An 11,574-nucleotide genomic window follows, 5' to 3' on the forward strand; every position below is an offset into this window, starting at 1 on the left:
TTTTTTTTACATAATGATTTACTATGTAATGGCACGTGCTCTGTAACTGAGGTGAGGGGCGCATAACGTACTGGAGGGGGGGGGGGGGGGGGGACAAACGGAAAAGATTCCAAAATTAATTAACAAAATCAGGGTTGAGATCCCCGACCATTATAATTTTTGATTAAAACACGGGGGGGGGATGCGCTTTAAATTAAAGGTTCTGGTTGTCCTTTTCAACGCATGAACTTCTGGACATTGGTCTGTCTGAATTGAGTCAGAGACTATTTGCAAAGCGCGAATATCTGATCAGAAGCAACTTCGAGAGCACCAAAATCAAGAGCATTGAAGAGACTCAATAGGAGTCTGCTAGCTCTAGTCAGAACCAAGGGTTCCAACAGCTAAAAATAACTAGTCTCTTTTATAAAGAACGTTTATCTCTACACTCACGGCGTTATTATGACAAAACTTAAGACTTGATACAAGCGTGCCCAGTCTAAAAACTGACATGATCAGAGCTCTGATGCAGTACTGATTAAAGACTTGCAATAAGACGTTTTCAGTGCTGATTAAGACTTGGCGTTCAGTCCGGGATGTCAACGTTCAACTATAGTGCGAGCAATTTGGAACAGTGACATATACAAAATATAAGATTAAAGTTTTAATCCTTTGTCTTTTGTTTTTGAAGTGCAAATTAGACTTGCTATTGAAAACAATTCCGCTTGACTGGATGTTTTGGCGCATAAACCAATCTTTAAGATACGAGAAAAGTATAAAAAAGTTTTGTCAAAATTTAACGTCACTCTCTGATTATATGATTTCTAGCGTAACTGGGTATGGCCAGAAAAGATTTGGGCCGCGAGCGGGGCAAATCAAAATAAAAAAATTTATCGGGCTTTACTTGGAGCTCGCGAAAGCAAGCAACATGGTCTGTTTTGTGTCTGATCTGTGGAGTTCCACAACCCAGGAAAGTCTGGTGAGAGGTAATTTTGAGTCCGCATTAATCTTGACAGTAGTCTCGTTTCAGTCTGGGCTATGGCCACTCAAAAGTTTGTGCGCAATTCTTGATTGATTCATATCGGTGGTCCTGGACTTAATGTCAAGTCTCTATCAGTACTGATTCAATGAAAATGCAAGCCTTGGATGAGTACTGAATCAAAACTCTGATCATGTCACCTCTTAGAAGTGGCACGCATCGAATCAAGTCTGAAGTCAAGGCTTGGCTTATCTTGGTCAAGTAATGGCCATGACTTGGTAAGTCTTGAGACAAGTCTTGGATACGAGTTTGTTATAGGCTTTCTTTTGTTTTGCAACTAAAGAAGAAGCCCCTATTTACAATGGCCTGCATTCAAAGCGTCCCAAAGTAAAAAAGAAGCACGAGAAAATGCGAGCACTTCCACAAAGTTTACTTGATTAGAATGAACGAATTTCTTATTCGCCTAAGTAGAGCAGTCATGGTCACTAATTTCTGCTCAATGAAATAAAAAAACGCTTTTTGAATATATAGGATACGTTTTAGGGTGATAGGTGCTCAAGTCAGAAACAGCTTATTCGGACTAACAAATTTTCGACCAGCTAAATTTGGAACGCATTAATTATAAATAAAGTCTTCTTAATACTCAACCTCGGAGAGACCTCAAACTTGGGAGAAGTTTACGCATATTGATCTGTCTTGAACAATTTTTTGACAATCCTTTGAATTGGGAAAATTAGTCTTCGAAGGTGAATTTTGTCGCACTATTATTATTATCAAACATTTCCGAATTTGGCCACTTGTTTTCCAAGAGCTTTGGTCAATAAATTTTTTGGCACCCTTCGATCTAAACTAATGACCAAACTGCTTCAGGAAATCATGAAATGAACTCTGATAACTTTTTAACTGTTAATCAGGATATCATGTATCTTGCAAAAAATATGTAAAACTGAGATTTAACAGAGCTTTGTGTTATTTAAAAAGATTCTCAGAAAAGAGTAACAAACGCTCTGTTGAACAAAACTATATACATCCGGAAATGTTTTTCAGATATGATTGTTGGCTCTTTCCCATAAAAGTCGGCTAAGATTTCACAAAATTAAAAAAAAAAACTAATATTTCAATAATGGCGACAATTGCAAACAATGTGCCTCAAACAAACAATTTCATTTCATATAGCACCTAAAATGATACTATATTTATGATAAAGTTAACATCCAGTTTTTAGAGTCACAACTTTGGTTTTGTTTCGAAACAAATTTCGAAATGTCTTTCAACCAACAAGCTTCAAAACTGTTTATTTAGTAGATCCCGAATTTATATTTCAGCTTTTGTTAATGGTTTAACACATAGTTTCCATGCAGCTGTGTTCTTAATCTCCCGATCATCTGCCGTTTAACCGATAGACAAAAAAGCAGAATTACAAATGAACCTTTATAACGTAATTTATGTCTTTTCGGCTGGTTGGCTTAAATCAACTCTAATTACTTGAATGAGCTGTTTTGCTTAATAAAGTTAATCAATTTTTGGCGTACACGTGTCATTTCTGTCCAAATACCATTTAGATGTATTGAGTGCTATCGTCAATATAAAATAAAAATCTACATTCTTTTGAATTTTCTCTTGCTGGCTCGTTGAGATATAGAATTTAATTTAGTGGAACAGAAAGTGACCCTTAACCTCAAATCTGATAGAAAAAATATCAAGCATAGATTAAAGATGTGCTTTCTTTTGACTGTTCGGTTGACATGTCGTTTTGATGTATAATATAAGGTAGTGGACTGAATAACAACCAAAAACAGACTCCACATAAGGTGTTTATTTCTCTTAGATGTAAATTCCCTTATTAAGAACGGGAGAGGAGTATTGGAGAAGTGTATTATATCACATTTGTTCGAGTCCATTTTGGCGAAATAAATGAAACGCGCCCGGGTCGAGGTGTCACCGCCATTCAACGCAAAATTATGTAAGGTAAGCGGTTAATGCGGATATTTTTGTAAGATAAGCGGTGAATGCGGTGAAATTACGTAAATCAGGCGGTGAATGCGGTGAAAAAAAACTTTATCGGCTGGTAGCGCTGAAATTACATAATTTAACCGCTGAATTTAGCGGTGAAATTACATAAATTCACCGCTTCGAAAAAAAGTGTCCAAATTATGTAAGATAAGCGGTGAATGCGGTGAAATTACATAAATTCACCGCTCAACTTAGTGGTGAACTTACATAAATTCACCTCTTAGAAAAAATTCTTAAAGATGTTTGAGATCAGCAAAGAATGTGGTGAAATTAATGGTGAGTGTGGGAGGAATTGTTAGATTTGCCTTCCCACTAAAACTACCCCTTAATCTTACATCTTTTTGACACTTTTTCTAAGCGGTGAGTTTATGTAATTTCACCACTAAAGTAAGCGGTGAACTTACAAAAATTCACCACATTTCACCGCTAAAATATGTAATTTCACCGCTAAAAATTGCAAATCTTACAAAAATTCACCGCGCATGTTTTGCAGAAAGTAGAGTGAATTCGATTTATATTCAAACAAAAAATAATAGAATTTAGTGAGAGATGGCGCAGTGGAAGAAGAAGTGGAAGACATGCAGGAGGTGAGAGGTTCGGACCCTTGTAAGGGCGGTGAAATTACATATTTTAGCGGTGAATTGTGGTGAATTTTTGTAAGATCACCGCTTAGTCTAGCGGTGAACTTACATAATTTCACCGCATTCACCGCATTTCACCGCAAAATTATGTATGAAATTTGCGGTGAAAAAACTAACTTTTCACCGCTTATCTTACATATTTTTGCATTTTTTTCTCGACCCGGGCGTGAGAAATTTTGAAGTGGTTTGGGTGCTGAAGAGTTTTGAAGATTGGAGCAAAGAAATAGTGGCTTTCTATTCATACCACTGTTTTCAAGAGAGCGAGAAATTGAGATGTAAAAAATTTGTAAGACAGCAAAATCTTTGTTCACGAGAGGCTTTAAATAAACGGGTTATTGCATTTTTGATTTAGAGTTTGATTATGATAATTTTGATTTGTTGGGGTTGTTTTAGCGAGAAATTTCTCTTAGATGTAAATTCTTTTATTAAGAACGGGAGAGGAGTATTGGAGAAGTGAATTATATCACTTTTGTTCGAGTGCATTTTGGCGAAGGAAATGAAACGCATGAGAAATTTTGGAGTGGTTTGGGTGCTGAAGAGTTTTGAAGATTGGAGCAAAGAAAGAGTGGCTTTCTATTCATACCACTGTTTTCAAGAGAGCGAGAAATTGAGATGTAAAAAATTTGTAAGACAGCAAAATCTTTGTTCACGAGAGGCTTTATATAAACGGGTTTTTGCATTTTTTGATTTAGAGTTTGATTATGATAATGTAGATTGGATGGGGTTGTTTTGATAGTGGTTTGAGGGTTGTGCTTTGAGTTTTAGGCTTTTTTATATTTCAGTTTTTGTTATAATTCAACAGTGGTTTAAGTAGGCACCAGTTTTTTGAAGGGATTGTTATTTGTTTTCTTCGAAGATGTTGTGGAACTTCCGGCTAAGTGTTTATTTTTTTTTAAAAAATCGCTCTTTCACGAAGAGTTAAGAATGCCTTGGACTGTTCTTCAAAGTCATTTTTGTTCACGTATTTTAACAATTGTTCGTAAATAATGCTGTCAAAAGCCTCTTCAGATGCTAATTTGCTTATTCAATTTTTTTTCAACGGCTAGAATCAGTGAAATTGGCGCATATTTTGTAGGATCTGATCACGTTATCATAATAAAAATTTGTCTCATTGTTGGTTAGATTTAGTCATTGTGCACGACGTATTGTTGTACAGACTGGTGATGTAAGATTTCTAGTACTGAACAAAAATCAACAGATTTTCATAGGAAACAGGTTATTATGTTGTGACAAAACAAATAAAAATTCTTAATTCTGTTTGTTTTATTGAGGTCTACGAGTCCTTTTTTGTTTTGATGACCAGGAAGGATTTGCATCAAAACTATAAAAAGTTTTGGCATTGTTGCAGTTTTAGAAAGAAGCCCATTTTTGAGAATTTTACAGAAGTGTTAGAGGAGTTTTCCAAAGTTTGTTCAGTTAATGTAACTACGTAGGAGCTAGAAAGTTTCACATAATTATTCCAACTTTTGATAGTGTTCGCAACGTAATAATCGAGTTTTGATTTTGTGTTTGCGCTTTCGCGTGTTGGAGCTACATTTTTCCAAAAAAACAACAACATAGCACAATTTATGGCGACAGGATCATTTAAAATAGTTGAAAAAATTGTAAAATTGTCAAGGAAACCATCCAAATTCATCTCTTGAAATCCAGGTCACTTTTAACTATTAAAATTTTTACTCACGCTTTCTTTGTTTTCTCTGAAACTCACTGTTTTTTTTGTGAGAAATTGGAGATTGCCTATTTAGTTTAAAGCTAAACTTTTGTTAGTGAAGTTGCTATATATTTCGATGGTAAGCATTGTTGATGTATGTTAAGTGGGCGCATGTTTTGAAGGAGAATCTTTTGTTGATTTTAGGCCAAATTTCTGAAAGAATGTTTTGAAGCCGTGTTATTTGTTGAGGAAATTACAGCTGAGCATCTAATTTAGTTATCAAATTTTGCACTTTCGGAATTTTTGCATTGTCAGAAATTGACAAAGGAAGGTGCAAGCACAGACTAATTTGCAAAAAGAGAGACGATTAGAATGAAATTTTTCAGTTTTTGACCAATTACCCATTCAAAGTGTTATTGATGATCTCCATCGTCCTTAGAACAATAGAAAGCTGAATAAGTTAACAATCATTCAAAACATAAACAAAACAGTTGATTCTATTCTCAAGTAATTTTTAATCAGTATTTGTTTGTTCTTATTTTGTTATCAACCATCAAATTTTCATACTTTTGGCAAGATTGTGATTTTCCCCGGACTCTTATGTCACCGTGTTTATCTTTCCTTCAAACCAAATAATAACAATTGTGAGTTGACGCAATCATGTCACGTTTTTGTTTGCTATAGCAATGCTAACTTGAACTTTTGAAAACGGGTTGTTGAGATTCTTGACTTTCTTCAATGTATGCGATCATTTCATATTTGCAGGCTCTATCTCTATGAATAAAATGGTTTATTTTTGTCGTTGAAAAATAGAAGTTTGCATATCACTAAAAATATTTGGATCGAGTTTCAAGATTTCGCTAAAAAATGCATGTTTTTCTGTTCTCATTGAAAATTTAATTTTCAAAATACGTTTCCTTTGCTGTGCGTCATCGTTGCCGCATTGTTGCAATTTCTCGTAGCGAAAGTATAAAGTTGATTTTTTACAAAATAGAATATTTCATTTGAACAACACTGTAGTACTTTTTTTGTTATTCCGCACAAGAAAAATCGAGATGACCGGAAAGAGAGGATTTTGACCGGAATGAGCGGATAATCATTGCAAAAAGATACACGCAAGGAGCGGAATTTTAGCGGAAGAAAGTGCAAGACATGAACGTTTAATTCCTGCCGTTTTGATTCCGTTCACGTTTAAGGGGTTTGAGCGGATTTTGATAAACTATCCGCTCAAACAAATTCCGCTCGTTTCTTGCATTTTCCCCGCTCATTCCTCGACTAGTGGAATGAAGTAAATTCTAAAATTTCATCATAAGTTTACTTCATCTCTTACAAAAATTTGTTCGAATTCAGCAGTAAAAGATGCGTATAAAACATTCACCTAAATCTCTACTTCTTGGTGCAAACTTTACCCTGGCAAATATTATTTGATGTAAAAATTCAACCTATTTAAAGCACCATTTAAAAAACTTAAGATATCAGTCTTGAATTAGATTCTGTAATTTAATCAAGTCGATCAAAGATTGATTAAATTGGTTTTCATCAAAGATTATATATCCTTGATTGGAAAATCCCAGGACGAGGTTCGCGGCTCAAGTCATCTCTGTGCAGACCATCCAGACCAAAATCGGTTCTGATCAGTCAGACTTCAGTCGCGCAAATGGGGTGCCAGACCGGCTTTGGTTGCACACTGGAGGTGACAGAATGACTTGAGTTGCGCATCGGGGTGCCAGAACCGCTTGGGTTGCTCATTTGTGTTGCCAGATGCAATTGAGTCGCGCACTGCGGGTGCCAGCCCCACTTCGGTTGCGCACTGGGGGTACCCTGACTGACCCTACCGACCATTCTTTGCAAAAAATTGGGAAGTGCTCCTCAAAAAGCAGTCCCTTGGGGGTTAAGTATCTTTTTTCGGGGGACTGTTCGTTTTTCGGATGGACCTCTTAGTTCTTAGTAGACGTTCCAGACTCTGGCAAGAGCTCTGTTCAGACTGTCCAGAATACACGACACAACTATACAGACCCTAGACCTCACCACGCTATGATCAGACTATCCAGACTCTGGACAAGTCTCATATCAGACTGTTCAGACCTTAGGTAGTGCTCTAATCAGATCGTGCAGACTCTGAATGGGGTCCTGATAAGACTCTCCAGACCGTAGATAGTGCTGCCAGACTCTGTGGAGCGGTCGCAGTTTGCACCCCGTGCGCGACCCAAGTCGCTTTGATCAGGTCTGGCTTGAATTGCGCACCTCATCCTGAGTTTTAATGGTGCCCCAGTCTTCGAACGCGAAAGGTAAAAAACCAGCAGATCTTGGGAGGGTAAAGATGTCATAACTTTTCTAACCACAATATAGTTGAGTTGTTTTTGAGGAGTACTCTGCAAATTGAAAGCCTCGTTTACATACTCAGTGGGCGAGAGGCCGTTAGCTTCACCATACTTCTGTAACCCACAACCATAAATAAAGGGCTCTTTTCAAATACAGTTTGTCATATTATCAAAATAATTGACGTTTTTAATTCACAAAAAAATGTGTAATTTTGAACTTAATCCTTTCTACTGAGGACGGTTTTTTCCTAGAAACAACGAAAACAGCTTAAGAAAATTTTGCCAACTAGGCGTACTACCCGGGTTGAATTTTTCCGCCCAAAATGATGTAAGAGCGGGGCTGCAATGGGAGGATTTTTTAGGAAAATGCCGCTCAAAACTCTTACGTTTTTTTGGGCTGCATTGGGCTTCCAAGGGGGGGGGGTAAAATGGTGTAAGAGTGAGGGGGTAAAAGACAAATTAACCCCCCGCTCTTACATTATTTTTAGTCTGCCAAGGGGGGTAAAATGGTGTAAGAGTGAAGGGTTAAAAGACAAATTAACCCCTCACTCTTACATCTTTTTTGGTCTGCCAAGGGGGGTAAAATAGTGTAAGAGTGAGGGGGTAAAAGACAAATTAACCCCCCCCCCACTCTTACATCTTTTTTGGTCTGCCAAGGTGGGTAAAACGATGTAAGAGTTGGGGGGTAATTTGTATTTTACCCCCTTACTCTTACACCATTTTATCCCCCTTGGAAGCACAATGCAGCCCAAAAAAACGTAAGAGTTTTGAGCTGCATTTTCCTAAAAAATCCTCCCATTGCATCCCCACTCTTACGTCATTTTACCCCCCTTGGCAGCCCAACTCTTACATCATTTTACCCCCTCAATATTACCTTGTTTTAGCCCCCATACCGGAAGAATGCCAGTCTTGAACCCACAACCTCTTTATCCTCAGCTGCGTCGCCTTATCCTCCAGGCCATCGATGCTTGTCCAACTCTTGACGGTCTATATATATAAATAATAATTGTTAGAAATGCCCCATCACAACAAATTACCCCCTCACTCTTACATCGTTTTACCCCCCTTGGCAGCCCAACTCTTACATCATTTTACCCCCTCTGAACAAATTACCCACTCACTCTTACACCATTTTACCCTCCTTGGCAGCCCAACTCTTACATCATATTACCCCCTCTGAACAGATTACCCCCTCACTCTTACACCATTTTACCCCCCTTGGCAGCCCAACTCTTACCTCATTTTACCCCCTCTGGACAAATTACCCCCTCACTCTTACACAATTTTACCACCCTTGGCAGCCCAATTCTTAAATCATCTGACCCCCTCTGAACAAGTTATCCCCTCACTCTTACACCATTTTAACGCCCTTGGCAGACAATTCTTACATCATTTTTCCCCCTCTTAACAAATTACCCCCTCACTCTTACACCATTTAACCTCCTTGGCAGCCCAACTCTTACATAATTTTACCCCCTCTGAACAAATTACCCCTCATTCTTACACCATTTTACCCCCCTTGGCAGCCCAAATCTTACCTCATTCTACCCCCTCTGGACAAATTAACCCCTCACTCTTACACAATTTTACCCCCTTGGCAGCCCAATTCGTACATCATTTTACCCCCTCTGAACAAGTTATCCCCTCACTCTTACACCATTTTACCCCCTTGGCAGCCCAACTCTTACATCATTTTACCCCCTCTGAACAAATTACTCCCTCACTCTTACACCATTTTACCCCCCTTGGCAGCCCAACTCTTACCTCAATTTAACCCCTCTGGACAAATTACCCTCTCACTCTTACACAATTTTTCCCCCCTTGGCAGCCCAACTCTTACATCATTTTACCCCCTCTGAACAAATTACCCCCTCACTCTTACACCATTTTACCCCCCTTGGCAGCCGAACTCTTACATCATTTTACCCCCTCTGAACAAATTAACCCCTCACTCTTACACCTTTTTACCCCCCTTGGCAGCCCAACTCTTACCTCATTTTACCCCCTCTAGACAAATTACCACCTCACTCTTACACAATTTTACCCCCCTTGGCAGCCCAAATCTTACATCATTTTAACCCCTCTGAACAAATTACCCCCTCACTCTTACACCATTTTACCCCCCTTGGCAGCCCAACACTTACCTAATTTTAACCCTCTGGACAATTTACCCCCTCACTCTTACACCATTTTACCCCCAATCGCAGCCCAACTCTTACCTCATTTTACCCCCTCTGGACAAATTACCCCCTCACTCTTACACCATTTTAACCCCCTTGGCAGCCCAATTCCTACATCATTTTGCCCCCTCTGAACAAATTACCCCCTCACTCTTACACCATTTTACCCCCCTTGGCAGCCCAACTCTTACATCATTTTATCCCCTCTGAACAATTTACCCCCTCACTCTTACAACATTTTACCCCCCTTGGCAGCCCAACTCTTACCTCATTTTACCCCCTCTGGACAAATTACCCCCTCACTCTCACACCATTTTACCCCCCTTGGCAGCCCAACTCTTACCTCATTTTACCCCCTCTGGACAAAATACCCCCTCACTCTTACACAATTTTACCCCCTTGGCAGCCCAATTCTTACATCATTTTACCCCCTCTGAAAAATTTACCCCCTCACTCTTACACCATTTTACCCCCCTTGGCAGCCCAACACCTACCTCATTTTACCCCTCTGGACAAATTACCCCCTCACTCTTACACCATTTTACCCCCCTTGGCAGCCCAACTCTTACCTCATTTTACCCCCTATGAACAAATTACCCCCTCACTCCTACACCATTTTACCCCCTTGGCAGCCCAACTCTTACATCATTTTACCCCACGTGAACAAAATACCCCCTCACTCTTACACCATTTTACCCCCCTTGGCAGCCCAATTCTTACATCATTTTACCCCCTCTGAACAACATACCCCCTCACTCTTACACCATTTTACCCCCCTTGGCAGCCCAACTCTTACATCATTTTACCCCCTCTGAACAAATTACCCCCTCACTCTTACACCATTTTACCCCCCTTGGCAGCCCAACTCTTACCTCATTTTACCCTCTCTGGACAAATTACCCCCTCGCTCTTACACCATTTTACCCCCCATTGCAGCCCACTCTTACATGGCAATTTCAGTCAGGGGATGTAATTCCTTAAAAGCCCTCCCATTGAAGCTCATTGCAGCCCACTCTTACAGGACAATTTCAGTCAGGGGGGTAATTCCTTAAAAGTCCTCCCATTGCAGCCCATTGCAGCCCACTCTTACATGGCAATTTCAGTCATGGGGGGTAATTCCTTAATAGTCCTCCCATTGCAGCCCATTTCAGCCCACTCTTACATGACAATTTCAGCCATGGGGGGTAATTCCTGAAAACTCCTCCCATTGCAGCCCATTGCAGCCCACTCTTATATGGCAATTTAAGTCAGGGGGGTAATTCCTTAAAACTCCTCCCATTGCAGCCCATTGCAGCCCACTCTTACATGACAATTTCAGTCATGGGGGGTAATTCCTGAAAACTCCTCCCATTGCAGCCCATTGCAGCCCACTCTTACATGGCAATTTCAGTCAGGGGGGTAATTCCTTAAAAGTCCTCCCATTGTAACCCATTGCAGCCAACTCTTACATGGAAATTTCAGTCAGAGGGTAATTCCTTAAATGTCCTCCCATTGCAGCCCATTGCAGCCCACTCTTACATGACAATTTCAGTCATCGTGGTAATTCTTTAAAAGTCCTCCCATTGCAGCCCATTGCAGCCCACTCTTACATGACAATTTCAGTCATGGGGGGTAATTCCTGAAAACTCCTCCCATTGCAGCCCATTGCAGCCCACTCTTAAATGGCAATTTCAGTCAGGGGTTAATTCCTGAAAAGTCCTCCCATTGCAGCCCATTGCAGCCCACTCTTACATGACAATTTGAGTCATGGGGGGTAAGTCCTGAAAACTCCTGCCATTGCAGCCCATCGCAGCCCACTCTTACATGGCAATTT

The sequence above is a fragment of the Convolutriloba macropyga genome, chromosome 11, assembly GCF_964194025.1.
Source record: "Convolutriloba macropyga chromosome 11, txConMacr16.3, whole genome shotgun sequence".
Classification (NCBI taxonomy): Eukaryota; Metazoa; Xenacoelomorpha; order Acoela; family Convolutidae; genus Convolutriloba; species Convolutriloba macropyga.